Here is an 18,583-nt window from a genome sequence, read left to right as displayed (position 1 = left end):
TTGACTCAGGTTTTAGGGTCAAGGTGTGTTGCTTTGGCTCTGGTTTCAGAGACTGTTTTTTTTTTTTTTTTTTTTGGGGGGGGGGGAGGCTGGCCTTTTACCCTACAGCTATGCTATCAAATCTAGGTAAAATATTAGCATAAATATACTGTTATAGCATATGGCCTGCTTAGATTCAAAGTTCAAAGAAATAATGGCGGCCTTCACATAAATATATCCCAAATACAGCACTACTGGAAACTTACACATTTAAAATAGTGCTTGTTTATGTACAATTCAAAGCTGGACAGGCCCCCAGCTGTTACAAACTGAGTACAAGGAAGCCACAGGTTAATAAAATATCCACTAAATGGCTTGGGGAGCAGCTTGTCCAGGACTTTCTCTGTACAGTTGGTACAGATACAAGATGCACATGTCTGGAGGAGCTCCTGGAACAGGCCAGCCCCCACCTGTTCCATCAAAGGCCAGTACTCAGGACAGCCTCGGGGAGTGTCCAGTCGCCCTGCCTGCAGATACCCCTTCTGTCCAGCTGCACTACAAAGGCCTCTGTAATCTGGAGCAGGGTGAGATTGGCTACTTACCAGGCTGAGGGATGGTGGTGCTGACTCCGTGAGGGGGCACCAGAAGCACAGCCCCATGGGGAGGCTGGCACCGTGGGCCGGGCGTGGTCATCTTTCCAGGAGGCTGTGGCAGGCTTCCCTCTGCATAGCTACAAGCCCCGCCCTGCAGCAAACCTGCCCTGCAGCAAACCTGCCCCGCAGCAACGCCTGCCACCACCTGGGGGGCACAATCTGCCCGGTGGCAAGCACCACCAAAAGCTCTGACCAACTTCAAGCCTCACCCCTGTAATGCCTGGGGCAAACCCCACCCCACTAGACAAAGCGACAAGCTCCGCCTCCAGTGAGAACCTGCTACATCTGAGCTGGCGATAATCCCCATTCATCCACTCCAGCATCAAGCCCCGCCTCTGTATTAATTCCCACCTAATAGGGCCTTACAGCAGCAGAAAACACGGACTTCTCTCTGGGCCCTGAAGCCCAGCTATGGCAAAGCTCCACCCATCTGCGTCAAGCCCCGCCCCCAGTGCATTCGCCACTATTAGGCCCCGCCCCTCCAGTAATGCTCCACCTGATCCATTTAGTTGTCTGTCAGCCCCTCCAAATGAAAACGCCCCACTCCCACTCTCCCACCCTCACCACCCTCACCCCGCCCCACCCTTGGCTCTCGAGGCTCCACCCTTCCTGGCGGGGACCTCTGCAGCCCAGCTCTGTGCAGAGCCTGTTCCAGGAGCTCTGCGCATGTGTACTTAGGCGTTGACCGCACATGTTTAAACGACGGTTGGGAGTGTAGGAATTCTGGCCCCTGAGGCCCTGAAATCGGCATTTCAGTTTACTGTCAGCCACCTCTCAGTGGGGTCAGCACTGTGTCCCTGAGCCAGCAGGGTGAGAAAACCGCCACCGATTCCCGTCTCAGAGGCAGCCGCTCGAGACCCAAGTTTCTGTCCAAGGACAAGGACACTCAGAAACACTTCAGTAAGAGCAGCTCAGATTTTAATAACCGTAAGACTCACCTAGCATCTGGTTAAAATTAGATTTAGAAACGCTAGGGCCCGGCCTGACATTCGTGTCAAATGTATGTCTCTGTCTCCCCACATCAAGGCTTTGCTGTTATTCTGACAGCCAGTATTTCCAAAATGCAGCTGTGTGCCCTCAAAAAAAAGCACGTGTATTTAGATGGGACATGGTATGTATAGGTTCTGTCTGCCAGACTGTAAAAAGGTGACATTTCCTTTTCTTGTTTTCATTTTTTTCTTTCCTTTCTTCCTCCTTGCCCCTTCTCTCTCTTTCTGTCCATTTCTATTTCTCTGGTCTGTTCATGGATTAGCACTTGCACATATTATGTTTAAGTGGACAAATGCTTCCATTTACTTTGGTAAACAAACTATTATTTGAAGTTGCTGTCCTTCAAAATAGTACAAATGTATTTCATTTTTCTATTTCTACTTCTTAGAGACATAGAGACGTATGTGTGAGAATTTACCCCCACATTATCAACTTGGAATTTTAAGTTTTTCCATTTTCAAGAATTTTCACATTTTGTTAGTTTCATGTTCTGATAAATTTCACAGAACTACAACGTACAGTTGACACAATTTCGTCTCAAGTGTAAGGTTACTGATCACCATGGCTTTCACATTTGCTTCACCTTGACTAAACTCCTATTTCTTCCTAACTACTCATCTCTGACCTCCCTATTCTTAGAGAATTTGCGTAAGAAATCTTTAAATGTTAAATTAGCCCTCTGTCTCCTTCAGGTGTTCTCCTCCTAGCCTCTTAGCACTTCTAAAGCACAGACCTTTATCAAGGACCAGAGTGTCATGTCTGAAATACGACACTCAGAAATGGTTAGCACCTCTAGTTCCCCATCTCTGTAGAACCCTGAGTGTTTGGCTTAAGTCCCAGTCAGCAGACGCAGGTGGTTCAAGGCGTGGTACATCCTGTATCCTAAGGTCTTCCAGCTCCTTTTCCCTGGGTCACTGTGAAGGCTAATATTGGTTACCAGCTTCACACCCAGTTAACAATTGCCTCTTTCATTTTGGCCTGTGGGCATGTCTGTTGGACAATTCTTTGATTGACAGTTGATGTAGGAGAGCCCCGCCCACTGTGGGTGGTACTATCATCCCTAGGCAGGAGGGCCTGGGTTATGCAAGAAAAGTAGCTGGGCTTCAGCCCGGGAACAAGACAATAAGCAGTTTTCCTCCTTGGTTTCTGTTCAAGCCCCTCCCTCGAGCTCCAGCTTGGCTTCACTGGATGATGAACCACAAGCTGTTACATGAAGTAAACCCTTTTTTCCCCAAGTTGGTTCTAGTCAGTGTTTTATCACAGCAAAAAAAGCAAATTAACACAGTAATTTCAAGGTGTGTAATTGCTTCAGCCTTGTGTTGCAATGCACTTACGTTCTGTCTCCTTCCTAATGTAAGTACTTCCTTGTTTAATTCTATTACAGTTTTTCTTTGATATCAGGTTCTCAATTGATTTACTATAAAATGGAGGGAAACAATTTGCAATGCAAAGTAATTGTATTTCCAACCCTTTCACTACTTCAGATGAAGCTGTCCACAGGAGGACCCTGTGATAGTTTTGTGGTAGAGAACTTGAAGAAGCTTTCTGTGAAGTGGATATGCTTATTATCTAGGAACACAATGATGCACCAGAGTGGAAGCTGGGCTGGTCGGCTAGTCTCCTGTTAGGTAACATGGGGCTTTGCCTAGCTGTGACACATGCTCATTGTGTGCTCAATGTCCTCATTGACACAACTGCTTCACTCTCTGTGTTGGTTAGAGTTTTGTCAGCTTGACACAGCATCTGGGAAGAGGGAACTGCAATTGAGAAAATGCTTCCATCAGATTGTCCTTGGACAAGTCCAAGGGGCATGTTATGGACCGATGATGGACTTGAGAGGGCCTAGCCCACTGTGGGTAGTTCCATCCCTAGACACAAGGTCCTGGGGTGTTTACAAAAGCAGGCTGAGCAAGCCAATGGGGCAAGTCAGTAAGCAGCACTCCTCTATGGCTTCTGTTTCCCTTTCTACCTCCAGGTTCCTGCCTTGTGTTCCTGCTCTGACTTCCTCAGTCATACAGTATAGCCTGAGGGTTGTAAGCTGAAATAGACCCTTTCATTCTCAAGTTATTTGGGTCGTGTGTTTAACACAGAACCAGAAAGCAGACTGAGACACCCCCAACTCAGAGTAGATAAAGACTACACTTGCATTTGATATTGTCTGCTGTTATGGGCTTAAGAAAGTCTGCTTAGAAGTGTGTTTTATCAATCTTTTCTAAAGGAGAAAATGAAGGCAAGACCAGGCAACCAACCTACCTGGCACACTGAGCTTCTACATCAGAAGCATGGCACACCATGTTCCTGAGTATGCCAAAAGTGAGAACACTGAATTCTGAAGTAGTGCGAGTAGCCGGGGAGCTGGCCTGCTAAAGAGTTTGCACTCCTGTGGTCTCCTATTAGGTGCTTGTCCCGGGACCCCCTAGTCAAGGAAACCAGGGAGCAGAATTGGAAATTTTCTGTCTGTAAGAGAGTAACTCAGATAGAAGTGGTAAAGTGCCTGCCGAAAAAGAGAGGAATCAAAGTGCAAATGCTGGAGTTAGAAACGTTTTTGTCTGAGTTCCTACAAATAAATCCTTGGTTTTCTATAGAGGGGCTCGTTGATCTAGAGCTGTGGCAGAGAGCTTTGAATAACACATGGAGGTAGGAAGTTAGTATAGGTTAAAAGGTTAGAACCCATTTCTGGGTTTGAAAACCAACCCAAACCCAGGAATCCCTGAGCCCCAAAACATACCTTCCTGAGCACAAAAGCCCATCCCAAAGCTCAAAATCCCACCAATCCCTGGGCTTGACTTGAAATCTCACCAATTCCCACCCTGGAAATCTTCATCCTGGAAAATTCCTCCCCCAAGAAACTGTATAAGTCTGTCTCCTGTTCAGTTCCCTGCTACTTCTCTTCTGAGCAAAGGCACCCACCCTTATGGGTGAGATTTGTTGTGCAGTGTGACTTTGTGGTATTTCTTGGCTCTAGGCTGCCAGGATACTTTTCCCTTCAGAGCTGTAACACTTACATAGAGGAAACCTCTCCCCTCAAAGTTGTAACACTTCCACTAGGGAAACATTTCCCTTCAGAGCTGCAACACTTGTATTTGGAAAACATACCCCTCAGAACTGGACGTTCCTTGTCTGAATCTTTCTATTTTATTATTACGGCAATAATGGGTGCCTACCTAGGGGAGAGAAAATACTTAAGGCACTACAAGTGTTTCTAGTGGCAGTTTGAGATAGAATGGAAAATAAGAACAGGGCAGAAATCAAGGCACTGATATAAATTCTTGCTGTGCCACAAAAGAGGATGCATCTGACAAGAAGGAGGAAGTCAGTAAGGCACCAGAAGGTGATCAGTGTGAAGACATCCTCTTGGTGTCAGATTTTTACCCATCCTTGAATGCATTGCTTGACCAATATAGCTTAGAAAGTGAATCTCAGCCATCACCACATTCAGATTCTTTTTCAGAGCTTTGTGCAAGTTGTGTTGATTGCTGGCTGAATGAACAATCCAAAGTCTTGGCTTTTGCAGTGATTTATCCTCCTTAGACTTCAGTATGGTATCTGCAGGAACTTAAAACTATTCAGCAGTTTGGGGCTGCTTGTTGAGATGAAAGATGTTGATTTCCATATGTAATACAATATTAGAATATATAGACATGAATTTAAATAAGCCAGATGATTATAAGCAGCTGTCCCGAGTATACACTAGTTCTCAGCATTTTTGACTTGGGAGGTACATAATTATGATCAATATGAACTTCAGGCTGAGAGAAATCAAAACTGAGGCTTACCATTGAATATGAATATAAATATGTTACACGGAGAAGGAGCATCATCTGTTGAGCACCTCATCACCTGCTGAGCAGGCTTCTGGACCTCCTCAGTATTTTGACCAAGTTTATCTATGTGCCCTAAGAGCTTGGGAGGCTGAGTCCTCTTCAGAGTCATAACAAGTTTCAAAAATTTAAGACAGGAACCTACTGAGTCTTTTACTAAATTTCTGACTAGAGTATAATGTTGTTGTTTATTTTTGGCTCTTTTGGGGGATCTGTCATGCAGCTCCCAAACAAATCACACGCAGAGGCTTATTCTTAATTACAAAATGCCCAGCCTTAGCTTGGCTTAGTTTCGAGCCAGCTTTCCTTAACTTATCCCACTGGAATAAGTTGCCTCTGGGCTTTTCCCATTCTCTTACTTCTATAAATCTTACTTTTAATTTGTTGCTCCTTGTGTAGCTGGTTGGCTGGCCCCTGATGTCCTCCTCCTTCTCTGGCTGCTTCTTCCAGATTTCTTCCTCTATTTATTCTCTCTGCTGCCAACCCTGCATATCCTTTCTCCTGCCTTGCTATTGGCCATTCAGTTCTTTATTAGACCATCAGATGTTTTAGACAGGCATAGTAACACAGCTTCACAGAGTTAAACAAATGCAACATAAACAAAAGTAACACACATTAAAAATAATATTCTACTACATTTCCCCCTTTTTGTTTAAACAGAAATGAAAGGTTTTGTTTGTTTGTTTTTGATTTTTGTTTTTTCGAGACAGGGTTTCTGTGTGTAGTTTTGGTGCCTGTCCTGGATCTCGTTTTATAGACCAGGCTTGCCTCAAACTCACAGAGATCTGCCTGGCTGTGCCTCTCAAGTGCTGAGATTAAATGTATGTGCCACCACTACCTGGCTGAAATGAAAGGTTTTAACTTTAACATAGTAGAACAACAAAAACAGTTATCAAGTAAGAACTAATTTATCAACAATATTCTGTCCATTTTTAGTTAGCATATTTAGAGAAAATAATGCATTATTGATCCTATCTTAGTGAATTCAAAGTTTTACACCTAACTTACTTTCTATTATAACTAAGAAAAACTGCAGCTGTAACTATCTAGTCTTCAACACCATCAAGGACCCCAGAAAGACAATATTATTTGAGTAAACAAAAAGTGCATTGTGAATAACTTCCAAATCTCTGGCAATGACAGAGTCATCTGACTGCCTGGACAGTCACCCAAAGTTCCTTCTGCAACACTGGGGCATCCATCTTCAGCCTACTGGCCCATAGTATCTGGGAGACTTCTCAGTGAAGCAGAAAATTTGAAGGACTGTCCTGCCTTGTATTGGCAATGTTCATCAGTCGCTTTCCTCCGTGTCCTGCAGAATATCTGACGGACTCTTCTGTGAAGTAGGAATTTTGAACGTCTGTCCTGCCTTGTTTTGGCAAAGTTTAGCAGTTACTTTGTTTTGTGTCCTGCATGTCCAGTCGGCAGAGTATATAGTCAGCAGTCAAAGGCAAGAACAGGTTTTTTGCCCAGTGCCTTGCCACAATGAAAGCAAACTCCATAAGGAGTTTCTACAATGCCTATCATCTTCTCCAAAGAAAATTGGTGCTGCTAGGAACAGATGTGTCTCATTGTCATGAAAAACTTTAACAAAAACATTTTAAATGCCATATTCTGTAGGTCTTTGAAAAGTTTGAAGACCATCTATCTATCCATCCATCTAAAATATGTCTCTATTTGATCTGGAAAGCATACTTAACATCTCTACAATTTTGGTTGTTATAAATGACTAACCACTAACCTATGTTTCCTGGTTATCCTATATAGTTTATAATAACAGCTTTCAAAAAGTAGAATTTTAACTTACATTTTTAAGTAAACTGCATAGGTACAACACCTTAAATAAGAATAGAAACAGATATACAATATTTTATTGTAACAAAAATAAGCTTAAATTTTTATCAATATACAAAATCCTTTAAACAAGAGTAGAAACATATATACAGTATAACAAAAAACTAAGTTTATATCAATATATAATATTTTCCTAAATGATAACAAACATCTATAACCCACCAAATAACCAACAGCTACCCATACCCCCAATTCTTTGGAATGTGGATGTAGTTTTCTCTATACTTTTTCCTGCTGTCTGTGGATGAAGTATCCTTAGGGTTCCAAAAACAAAATTTTGAGATAATGAACAGGTCCTGGGAAGACCAGCAGTAACATTTGATGATAGATATCACCTGTCAAATTTCAGGTGGTCTTGCCTGATCAAACCTGGTCCATATTAACCCTGAAGGAATCCACAGCCTTTAATCTTCTGTGGGAACAAAACTCCTAAGCAATTTTGATTTCCATTTGAAAAATACATTTTTTGACTTTTTACAGTTAAGGCATTCTTAAGATATAAAGGCTGGTTTACTTCATCAGTCCCTCTTTCAATCTGATGTCACTCAGCAGCTGTTGTTTGCTTATGACCATTCAAAAATTCAAAATCAATATAACATACAGGATCTAAACTCTCTCTGTATTTCCCATCTCTACATGGCTTATTTTTTTATTATTGTATTTCTCCTTTTAAAGATTTTATTATTTTTAAACTATTTCTTTCTGACTGTCCATACCCTTTTTCTTTCTTTATTGGGCCTATGTACATTGTAAAACACACTGGGACCTGTTTAGAAGGTTTTCCTTCTGGATCTCTTTTACTGTGTATCTTTTATCCTTTTTTTGACTGCACAAGCAAACTTTAGACTGCTAAGGTACACTTGGATTCTCTGAATGCAGCTCTCAGCTGGCTCTGCCTGCTTCTCTTGTTGTGAAAACCAAGTGTGAAACTAACAGATGGTCAGAGGTTTGTCTGACCAGGAACTGCATTCAACCTTCCTAGAGCTCTAGGATGCCAATGCTTGTACTGTGGCGGGCATTTTTGCTCAGTTTTTTTTTGTTTCTGCTTAACTTACTAGCTGCTCAAGGGCTCAGTGACTGGTAGCAATTGTCCAATCAAAACTCTTAAAGGAGCCATAGCCCCTTTTGTTGTTGTTGTTCAGCTTTTTCAGACTCTAGATGGCTATACGAGCCTCACGTTGGGTGCCAGAATGTTTTGTATTTTGGCTTTTTTGGGGGACCCACCACCAAGCTTCCAAATAATCACACATGGAGGCTTATTTTTAATTATGAAATGCTTAGCCTTAGCTTGGCTTAAAAGCCAGCTTTCCTTAACTTATCCCATCTACCTTTTGCCTCTGGGCTTTTCTCATTTTCTTACTTCTGTAAATCTTACTCTTACTCCATTGCTCTTTGTGTAGCTGGGTGGCTGGCCCCTGATGTCCTCCTCCTTCTCTGGCTGCTTCTTCTAGATTTCTTCCTCTATATATTTTCTCTGCCTGCCAGCCTCATCCTTTTTCCTGCCTTGCTATTGGCCATTCAGTTCTTTATTAGACCATCAGGTGTTTTAAACACAGCCTCACAGAGTTAAACAAATGCAACATAAACAAAAGTAACACACCTAAAAACAGTATTCTACTATAGTACAAAGCTCTGTGGAATGGAAAGTGCAGTGTGCTGAGGCAACTGGAATACTGCCGTGCCAGCTTGCTTGTGATGGAGACACAGCAGAGATACAGAGAGTGCCAGGCCCCATAAAAAATGCCCTCTGGGATGAGTGGATTCTGGCATGTCAAGAAATCGGAGGGTTACTGCTTACTGGCTTGCTCATCGTGGTTTGGTCAGGTCATTAAATGACCTAGGACTGCCATCCCAGGGATAGCATTACCCATGAATGGCTGGGCTCTCTCCCATCAATCACTAATTAAGAAAATGCCCTACAGCTGTATCTTATGGAGGCCTTTTCTCAGATGACTTCTTTCAGATGTCTCTAGCTTGTTCAAGTTGACATAAAACTATCTAGGATACTGGGGGTAGGCTTTGAGGTTTCACAAGCCCACAGGGGGTCTCTCTCTCTCTTTCCTCTCTCTCTCTCTCTCTCTCTCTCTCTCTCTCTCTCTCTCTCTCTCTCTCTCTCTCTCTCTCTCTGTCTCTCTCTTTGCCTAATAGCAGATGATCAGGATGTAAAGTTCTCAACTACTTCTCCAGCATCATTCTTTCCTGCCTGCTCTCATGCTCCTTGTCATGATGATAATGGACTAGCCCTCTGAAACTATAAGCAAGACCCCCAATAAAATGCTTTCTTTTAGAAGAATTGCCTTAGTCATAGTATCTCTGAACAGCAGTAGAACACTAACCAGGATACACCATGACCAAAAGCAACTTGGGCAGGAAAAAGCTTATTTGCTTACACTTTCATGTCACAGCCAATTGAGGGATATCAGGACACAAACTCTGGTAGGAACCTAGAGACAAGAACCAATGGGGGAATGCTGTTTACTGGCTTGGTCCCTGGCTCATGTCCAGCTTGCTTTCTTCCAGGGTCACCCCTCCCAGGCATGCTACAGCAAATAATTCCTCATTGACATCGCTACAGAGTAGTACTATAAAGACAGTTTTTCCATTGAAGTTTCCCTTTCCGGATTACTTTAGGCTGTGTCAACTTGACAATAGAATCTCAAGCAGCATGCTGTCTTTTCTCTGTTACAGTCTCTGGACCTCCACCTCAGAGCCATTTCTAGCAGGATAGAACTTCATGTTGACAGTGGAAACATGGGAAAAGTTCATTGTGCTCAGCAGGGGTAGAATTGGTTATACTTCTTAACAGAACAGTTCCTTAGACATGTCAAAGGATTAAGTGCCTGGTTAGTGTTGTCTGGGAAGAGACATAGTGGCATCCTTAATACTGTACCTGAGGTTCACAGCGAGCAAGCAGGTGAGAGTCAGTCTCAGAGTGTGTGCTGTCTATTGCTCTGGGCCCAGATTGGATCCATCTAACTTTCTTGCCATCTATGAACTTGTAACCTCGACTGTGTCCAAATCGTCCTTTTCCATGTAGTCTCATTGAAGCGGAAAACACTGTTGACCCTCTGTCTCAGGTACATCTCATTTCTGTTTCTATGTCATTTCTGCCCAGAACTTCCCTCAGAGATTACACTGGACAGAAGGCTCATTCTCTTCACCATCATCTCTTTAAACACATAAACCCCCATCCTCAGATCTCATTTTCATACTAACAATGGATAGAAGACCCCTTTGAGTAACAATTTTATCATTTTCTCCTTCCTTCCTTCCTTCCTTCCTTCCTTCCTTCCTTCCTTCCTTCCTTCCTTCCTTCCTTCCTTCCTTCCTTCCTTCCTTTGATGGTAGCCTAGAACTCATGATGTAGCTGAGGAAGACCTTGCACTCTGATCCTCCTGCCTCTTCCTCCCAGCTGGATTTTACGTGAGAGCCACATCTGGTCTTATGTGGTATGGAGGTTGATCCAGGAGCTTCATGCATGCTTGGCAAGCACTCTTCCAACATTCCCGGTCACTTATCCTGTCTCTTAAGTAAATAGTAAATTGGTCTGCACCTCTTGTTTCCTTTTCCTTGTATTCAGTTTAAGTCGTGTCTCATACCAGCTGCTTCAGCCCTCAGTGGACACTGGTTATTGCCTCAAAACATTTATTGACTCTCTTTCTGCAATAGTCATTGGACTCTGTACCGCATGGCCTTTGTAACATGTTAGTAACTGCTGAGAACTTCTCTTGGATGAGTGAGCTTAGAAAAATAATTTTTCCCAAGTATTGAGGTTGAAATATCTCATATCCATTTTTATATTTAAATATGTTCTTTCTGTGTTGATATTTCCCATTTGTGAATAGATTTATTACTACTTTTTCAGTGCATTCTGTAATTATATAAGTCAACTGTGGGCCTTTTTAATTTTAGGCTGTGTGTTATGTTAAAGTTTCTCTGAATAACAGAATTATAGGAATGGATCCCATGTAAAGTAGTGCTAGCAGAGGAATGGCTTTGTGAGTGTATGTCCTGTGTGTTGCACAGGGACTCATAAAAGTGAAGGGTTAGTGCTTTGTTACTGTAGTATTTTAATAAAATCTCCCCCTCCATGCTGGGGAGCATACTCCAGCGTGTGCCATGTGCCAGGCAAGTACTTCACTACTGCTTGGGCTGTGATGTAAACAGTTTCATAATTTTTGTTGAACAATTGCCACTGAATTCTAAATTTACACTAGACTTATATGTGAGGTTGGTAGTCTTCAATTCACTCTACAAACCTTGTAAGAAATTGCCTAGGTATGTAGGTATTTCATGTTTCTATTTCTATCAACTATTGGCATGTAATATTGCTAAATATCTTAAGTATCTTTTATTTGCAATATAATTTGCCATGTAAGAGTTGTATGACATGACTTTCTGTTATCTGTACCTAGAGATAATTATGGAATCTAGGTTACAGAACATTTAACAGATATTTATTCAATTGCACCTGTTTAGATTCAGCTCATTATTCTATCCTGTCATGTGTGTGTGTGTGTGTGTGTGTGTGTGTGTGTGTGTGTGTGTGTACACATATATCAATATGCTCATGTATGCTCAGAAGTGTGGAGGACAGAGGTAATCTCCATTATATTTCCACTATCATTCTGTACCTTTAAGTTTTTGATAGAATCTCCCTGAACATGCAGCTTACTGATTCAGCTAGACTGTCTGGCCAGTCAGGTTCTGGAATCTGGATGTCCCCACCTCTCCAGCATGCACTGTCACACCGAGATTTTTATATGTGTTCTGGGGATCTTAAATCTTGTTTCCATGTATGCAACTGAGCTCTCTCCCTACCCTAGAAAATGTTTCAATTCTTCCCCTCCAGATCACATGGTGACTGGTTAGCATGCCATATCATCCTCCAAACTTGTGGTGGAAGTCTATGGGGACCAGAGATGGGTGATTTCCTTCTCTGGAGCATAGCACAGAGAGCTCCTTTACCTTGATCACAATCAGTTTGCCTTTGGTTGACTGTTTATTCTGTTACACATTGAACCAATTTGTATTACCACTGGAAGTGGTAATTATGTCCTATGAATCTCATCCTTATTATAACAGATTATTTTCAGATATCCTGTTGAAACCTAGTCTTGCTTTATGCTACACTCCATGTCAAAAAATTGCAACCTAATTTTACTGTAACATTAAAGATGACTTAGATGAATTCTAGAGTTCATATTGCACACAACATAACCAGATGCAAAAGAATGGGATGGAAGTTTGAGTTTTGTTGGATTTCTCTACATTTTTTTACTTTCTTTCAGGGATGATGTGTTGCTAAGGACAGACCACTGGTGGGTGACTTAATTAGAGTGACAATTAACACCTTGCAGGGAGAGTTATTCTGAATTTCAGTACCTAGCTTTTGTTTTTATAAGCTAAAATCAAGGAAAGGTAGAATTAGCAATGAATCAGGACAGTCCTGCAGTGTTGAGTTCTTCGTTCTGCATGTGGTATGACTTCAGTGTTAAATGTGAAGTGTGTGTTTATTAGGCAGATGCATTTGGGGACTAGTGTGGGGTACGCCTTGACATGAGGAGTGGCAGTGCTTCAGATCCACTGTCCTCTGTGGGACATCACAGCACCTGGTGCTCTACTCATGGGAGATTTTGTCAGTTTGGGGGACAAATCTGGACTCATTTGAAGATGCTATTGCTAAGTATTTCCAATATAGATTGCCTTACTTAAAATTTTCACATATTTTGACTATATTTTCCCTTTCCCTAACTCCTCCCAAATCCTATCCACTTCAGTGTTGAATTTATTTGAGAAAAGCACAACTTTTAATTAAGATTTAGTGATGGAAAGAGCTCCTTTTGGCAACACTCATAATTCTTAAAACCTCAAGTTGTGAGGGAGATGTGACAAAAAAAAGTGTATGTACTCAAACTCATGTGTCACAGACAGTTCCACTCACATTTGTAGAGACTATATTTTTTAAAAATTTATATACTATTTAATTTTGATTATCATAGAGTTTCTACACTAAGTTCCAATTTCAATAACAGGAATAAAACGTGCAGAGTCTACATATCCTACACAGCACTGTGATTATATGCTATCTACTCTTATCCGAGTTTTCAGTAGCAGTGAAAATAGACAATGTGGAGAAGCCAGTCCTTCAGTATGGAACAGTCTTCTTGGCTCAAAAATTAAAAAATAAAGTTTATTTACATATCTGTATTTGTTTATAAGTCATGTACACCAAGTGCATGCAGCAGCCTGCAGATGCTAGAAGAGAGTGTTCAGTGCACTGGAACTTGAGTCATAGGCAGTTGTGTGTGTGTAGAACTCACATCCTCTACAAGAGCAGTAAGTACTCTAAACCGTTGAGCCTTCTCTCCAGCTACTTTAAGGATTTTATTGTGCTCTGCTTTAGATATAGATAGATACCCTGCATCTCCAATTTTAGATGATGATATGGAGCTTATACTGCTGTATAGAATTGTAGGACTCAGGAATGATCTTTTCAAGCATGCACAAATGTTGGTTGTTGTCTTGTTAAACTATGTGAAGGTGATTTCTCATGTGGGTTAGGTTTATATAGAGACAGGACAGAGTCACCCAAGGGCACAAAGCCTCTCTGAAATAATTCCTGAAAGTTTGTAAATGATTTTCAAAAACTTTTAGAAGCCAGAATCTACCTATTTTGGAAGCTACTACATTGTTTCCTTAACAAGGTGACATAAAAGTACTTAGCTTGATTAGTGTGTCTTCTTAGAGCTTCCAGCAGATGGCACCAAATCCACAAAAATTACTAAAGTAAAATTTTGTACTCTTAGAAGGAATAAATATTATTATTTAGCCAGAAGGTGGCACTAGAAGATCCATCTTTAAGGTGAATCCTTCTTTTTCCAAAAAAAAAAAAAAAAAAAAAAAAAAAGCAGACCTCCCAGGAACATCAACGGAACATAGCATAAAAAGTTACAATAAGAATAGGCACAAACCTTCATATCAGGGTTGGAAGAGACAACCTAGTAGGAGGATTGGGTCCCTAGCATAGGGAAAAGAGCCAGAGACATCCCCATTCCCACTGTTAGGAGTCCTATAAGAACACCAAGCTACACAACCATAACATATCTACAGACAGAGGAGGAGTAGATCTTGGGAAGGGGAATAGGAGGAGTGGAGGGAGGGGAAATAGTAGTTCAAATGTAGTATCTGAGAGAAGAATATATAAATATAGCATCACATTAGAAGAAAGTGAATTCTTCTGAATCCAAATTGATCATCTGAGTATCAAAACAGAATGTGCCTTCAGCATCTTGAATGTGTAACTTTTACAATAAATGAAGTCCACCCCATTAAATCATCCACCTCATTAAATAAAGAAATATTTCCCTACTTGAAATTTTATCATCAATGGTCTTTTTAAAGATAAAAAAATTTAAACCTTCTCATTTAACTTTTCTGTACTTTCATATGATTTAAGATTGTATTTTTTAAAGGTGTATATCAGACACTGCACTCTGCTCTCCTCTCTCTTCCTCCCACTCTTTATTTGAGGACATTTAGGGAGACAAGTCAGTCTTTAGAGACCATGAGAGCCTGCAGTTATACTTTCTGACATGTCCCAATAGGAAAAATGTCTTGGAAAGTTTTTCTATTGTACTCTGTAATCTTTTCAAAAACTACTCAGTTTTATTTTCTTTGCTCTTTCTCTAGATCATATGCAAGTCTTTACTTCACATCAGCAGGGAAATATGTAAGTAGCTCATAACATTGTCTAAGCTTTATACTTAGCAGCAGAAACTCTATTTTCTGAAATTAGTTTTCAGATCTTGTAATTCTCAATACCTTTGTGTTAAGCACCTCTGAGATGTACCCTTGTCAGCAGTCATGGATCCCTATTTCCCTAAGTTGGGCACCTGATCTGCCTTTAGAGTGCCTTCTTATGAGGTTATTCCTGCTATATTCCCCAACTTCCAACCTCTTGTCATGAGTTCTGAGAAGTATTTTCACAATTGCACAGGTGATAATCTCATCCATGATCTTCCACTTTAAGAACTTCCAATGCTCCTAAACACAGCAGCTCAGAGTATCCACCAAAGACACTTCTCTGGGCCTATTTCATGTCACTCTTGCCATTGTCTACATTCTGGGTTAGGACCTTTCTCAGGCTGCTCCGTGAATGTACAGGTCTTCTACATACTCTGATTTGGCGAAGCTGTTTTCCCTCCTGGATCTTATATTCTTCATAAGAGATGCAGGCATCTCCCCAAGGGAATCCACCAGGTGACTGAGGTCAGTAGCAGAGCCCATGCCATGTACTCCTATGGCTCCATGAAACTCTCAGTGGCGCATCCTTTTGTAATACACTCAGTTTATGGTAAAAAATGAGTCCCAATCTTTATGTCCAAATTCTTCCTCAAACATTATGCTTAAGTATATACTTAGCTGTCACATTTCCATGATAGGTTTACTGGCCCTGACAAATGTTGGTAACCTGATGGAATGGATAAACAAAGAAATATTGAGAGGACACTGGCATGTTACTGATTTGTAGGAGTCAGGCTGTCTCCCATTAGCAGGATGTTTTCCCTACAAGAATGCTTAGGTATCAGATGGTGGCTGTCAGCAGGTACCTGTAAGGCTGTCAGAAGGGCAATGATGTCTATTTTTCCTGTCTCCAAGGGCTGTCTAAGATCAGAGTTTATATGGAGAACTAACCCAAGATTTTAAAAAAGAAACCTGAATATATAAAAATAGAACAAACTGTGATAAATGGAGAAGGAATTGTAATGACAGGTGTTCAAGGGTAATTAATGCTGCATTTGATGTCAGAGGGACAATCAGGTGAATGTCAATGTCTCTTTGTGCTTCAAGATTCTGCGGAGGCCAGTGCTGAGTGAGGGGAGCCTCTGCAGAGCCTTGGAATTAACACGTTTAGGACTTTGAAGGCCTCTGGTTTGCTAGTGCCATCTGCTCCGATGGGACATCATCTGAGAGAGTGATAACTCGAGCCTTTGCTCAGCTATGTTGTTCTGATAACTGAGACTGTTCACTTCAAATGACTGCCATTTTCTTATAAATTTTTCTGCCTCATTCATAAAATAGGAGTATTTTTTGGGCTTGGTTCATAAACCATGTTCAAATTGCTTTTGAGTGGTAGAGTACATTTTATATTTCAAATATATTAACTTGTTCAATTTTATATATATGTAAAGTACCAGTGAGATCTCTGTTTCATGGTTTCATTCTTAGTTTACTTTAGGACAAAGGGCAAGGATTTTTATTAAGTCTTGACCAGTTCCTGACCTGGAGACCAAAACCCAGAGTTTTCAAATACAAACATATCAATCACCCCAAGCCTCATGCTTTATAAGTTATAGAAATTGATGTGGTGCTTACTCAGGAAGATGGGAATCAATCTATCTCAAGATCCATATAGACTCTTGGGTATATACCCAAAGGACACTTCATTCTTCCACAGAGAGACTTGCACAACCATGTTCATTGCTGCTCTATTCATAATAGCCAGAAATTGAACATTTCCAAAAATGTTCCTAATAAGTTTCCAAAAAAAACCCTAATAAGTAAAAGGTTCCTAAAATATATATATCTATGAAGGCAATCTAATTGAAATTGTCAAATAATGAGAGAGACAGTCCAAACTGGCCACCTTTTGTAACCAAATGAAGCTTCCAATATTGTGAATGGGTTATATCTAATTGAGTTGGCCACAGAAGTCCCTTGCTAGCTCCCAAACAACCCAGGCTGTTGCCAGGATTAGAACAAGTATAGGTTCTTCTCCACAAGCTGACAGCAAGGCCGCTAAAGACAATACCTAAACAACTCACTGAACATGTAGATTTTGAGCTGGTGTCTACGTAGAGCCTTCACCCCTACATTCTAGCATCTTTGATACCTAAAGATACTCTGCAAACTACTAACAGAGAAATGTAAGCACCAAGCCAAACATAACCCTGTCATCTACAGTGGTGTCCCGCCTGCAAGATAAACTAGTGTAGAGGTTCTCAACCTTCCTAATGCTGTGACCACTTTTTACATTTATTTTACGTACCAAGCATAGTTTCCCTTCCTTCCTCTCCTCCCATTTCCTCCCCCCACCTTCTTTCTACCCGCCATCCAGAGGGGTCAACAATGCATGGCATATCAAGTTGAGGCAGGACTAAGTTGTTCCCCCTTGCATCAAGGATGAGCAAGGCATCCCACCATACGGAATAGGTTCCAAAAGGCCAGCTTGGGTGCTATGGACAGATCCTGGTCCCACAAACAGACCAAGCTGCCCAACTGTCACCCACATGCAGTGGGCCTAGGTCCATCCCATGCAGGCTCCCTAGCTATCTGCCTAGAGTCCCTGAGCTCCAACAACCTTGGGTCATCTGTCTCTGTGGTTTCCCCTTCATCATCTTGACTCCCCTTTGCTCATATAATCCCTCCTCCCTCTCTTCAGCTGGACTCCCATAGCTTGGCCCAGTGCTTGGCTGTGGATTTCTATATTTGATTCCATCAGTTGCCGGATGAAAGGTTCTGTGATGACAATTATAGTAGTCACTAATCTGATTACAGGAGAAGGCCAGTTCAGGTACCCTCTTTACTATTGCTAGGAGTCTTAGTCATCCTTGTGGTTTCCTGGGAGTTTTCCTGGCACCAGGTTTCTCTCTAACCACATAATGGCCCCCTCTATCCATATAATTATTTCATTGCTCTCTCTCTCTCTCTCTCTCTCTCTCTCTCTCTCTCTCTCTCTCTCTCTCTCTCTCTCTCCCTCCCTCCCTCCCTCCCTCCCTCCCTCCCCCCCCCCTCTCTCTCTCTCTCTGTTTGTCCACTAACTTGATTATCTTGATCCTTTATGTTCCCATTTTTCATCCTCTTCCCTCCACTGTCCCCAGCCCCCAGTTTACCCAGGGGATATCATCTATTTCCCCTTCCCAGGACAATCCATGTGTCACTCTTAGAGTCTTCCTTGTTACCTAGTTTCTCTAGGGTTGTGGATTGTAACCTGATTATCCTTTGCTTTACATCTATTATCCACTTATGAGTGAGTACATACTATGTTTGTCTTTCTGTGTGTGGGTTATCTCACTCAGGATGATATTTTCTACTTCCATCTTTTCATGATGTCATTTTTTTTTACCACTGAGTAATACTCCATTGTGTAAATATATATTTTCTTTATCCATTCTTTGATTGAGGGGCATCTAGGATGTTTTTAGGTCCTAGCTACTATTAATAATGCTGCTATGAACATAGCTGAGCAAGTGTCCTTTGGGTATTATTGAGCATCTTTTGGGT

General features: G+C 41.5%; 1 protein-coding gene across 2 annotated transcripts in view; it reads left to right on the top strand.

The window, feature by feature from the left end:
* Positions 1 to 1,288: 1,288 nt before the first annotated feature.
* The window catches only part of LOC143266964 (STAM-binding protein-like), an 89,828-nt gene continuing 72,533 nt past the window's right edge, over positions 1,289 to 18,583 (top strand). Inside the window, exons 1-2 of one of the 2 annotated variants that reach the window (XM_076543036.1) lie at positions 1,432 to 1,532; positions 14,990 to 15,029. The gene's annotated coding sequence lies outside the window, so the exon portion shown is untranslated. Of the gene's footprint in view, positions 1,533 to 14,989; positions 15,030 to 18,583 lie in introns of both variants that reach the window. The other variant, XM_076543020.1, reaches the window with a different exon arrangement.

The sequence above is a fragment of the Peromyscus maniculatus genome, chromosome 1 (genome assembly GCF_049852395.1).
Source record: "Peromyscus maniculatus bairdii isolate BWxNUB_F1_BW_parent chromosome 1, HU_Pman_BW_mat_3.1, whole genome shotgun sequence".
In the NCBI taxonomy this organism is placed as follows: domain Eukaryota; kingdom Metazoa; phylum Chordata; class Mammalia; order Rodentia; family Cricetidae; genus Peromyscus; species Peromyscus maniculatus.
The sequence above is the reverse complement of the archived record's forward strand: the minus strand, read 5'-3'. Positions and strand labels throughout refer to the sequence as shown.